The sequence below is a fragment of the Fukomys damarensis genome, unplaced genomic scaffold (assembly GCF_012274545.1).
Source record: "Fukomys damarensis isolate Sample0158 unplaced genomic scaffold, DMR_v1.0_HiC HiC_scaffold_25, whole genome shotgun sequence".
NCBI lineage: Eukaryota > Metazoa > Chordata > Mammalia > Rodentia > Bathyergidae > Fukomys > Fukomys damarensis.
In genome coordinates, this window is record NW_022900937.1 from 32290186 (window position 1) to 32291864 (window position 1679).

The following is a 1679-nucleotide window of genomic DNA, read 5'->3' on the forward strand; positions in this document are numbered from 1 at the left end:
GCTCTGGCTGAGTGACTTCAAAAAGAAACCACCAGGGGCCGGGGATTTAGCTCAGTGGTTCCACTGCCTGCCTTGCAAGAGCAAGGACCCGAGTTCGATCCCCGGTACCCCCCAAAATTAATTAATTAATTAATTTAAAAAGAAACCACCAGGTCCAGTACCAAAAAAAAAAAAAATAATTGATGAATTAATTAAAAAAAGAAAAAGAAAGCACCAGGTGATTCACATATCTTATATAAACAGAGGCAGGGACACAGAGCAAGGCCGCAGGACTACACACTCTCCCCTCCAGCACGCACACGCAGCAGGCCGTGCTGCTACAAGCTACTTTCTCTCCTGCTGATGTCAGGCCTTAAGAAATCTTCCTAAAGGCTGGGGCTGGGGAGAAGGGGCGGAAAGAAAAAGGGATACTGTTTAATCCTCTGGGCTAGATGGGAAAGTTAGGGTCTATTCCCTGATCCAGGAGATTGGCATGGAATGTGGCCAAAGGGGATTGTAAATCAATAAAGAGGCATAATTTTCAGGCAGGGGAGTTAACTGTTTATCTTAGAGATAAAGCCTCAAGAATCTACAGAAAATGAAGCCGCTGGATAGAAGGAGATTTAAGGAAAATAGCAGGGGAAATCGTTTTTTAAAAATCTTTACCAGCTTTTAAAGGGCTGAGGTAGGGAATACGCCAAGCATGCACAGGGCCTTGGGTTCAATTCCCAGCCTCCCTCCGCTCCCCCAGATAAAGAAATAAAATCTTTACTTGTTTCTCACACGGGCAAAGAACTATTTTTTGTGAACACTGCAGTTTGGTGGGAAAAATTCAGAAAATCAATGGCCAGCCTTGTGAAGCCTTATAGAAGATTTAATTTAAAAGACTAAGCAAACATTACTGATTCCAAAAAAATTACAATGTCAACAGTCTCAACAACTGTTCAGTGGGTACTATTTAATAAGTCAATAAAGAGGAAAAAACGCAACACTGACTGAAGAATAATGTTAAGCAGGGTTTTTTTTTTTTTAAAGGAAAATAATGAATTGTGATGTCTGGGACCGTACTGAAGTATCATTATTCTAACAAGCCAGCCCTCATTGCAACACACACTTGAAATATGTAAATGGCCTACAGGTGATCTACCTTTTCTAACAGGGAAGGTAGAGAGACTGGTTATCTTTTCAAGTAATCAACAAAGGTTAGGGTTTGGCAGACACCTGGGGCTCTTTAAAAACAGACTGAGATTTGGAAAAAGGACAGCAACTTTGAAAGGGAGAGGGACAGCCCGCTCACATTCACCCTCGGTCTTGTGTAGTATACTTGGACTGAGATCCTAGGTCTCTACTCAAAAGCCTACATTTGGTCTCCAGGTGGGGTAGGATAGTAACACAAAACAAACACGAGGGTTGTTCAATGGCCTCAGTTTGTTTAAAAATGGAGAAGACTGGACACAAATCTCGAATTTTAGGAAAGTATATGCTGGGGATGGTAAAACATGCCTATCATCCCAGCGCTTGAGAGGCTGAGGCAGGAGGATCGCTGTGAGTTTGAGACCAGCCTGGACTACATAATGAGACCTTGTCTCAAAAATCAAGAAAAATGGGGCCGGGGATTTAGCGCAGTACTTCTGCCGCCTGCCTTGCAAGCACAAGGACCTGAGTTTGATCCCCGGTGCCAAAAAAAAAAAAAAAAAAAA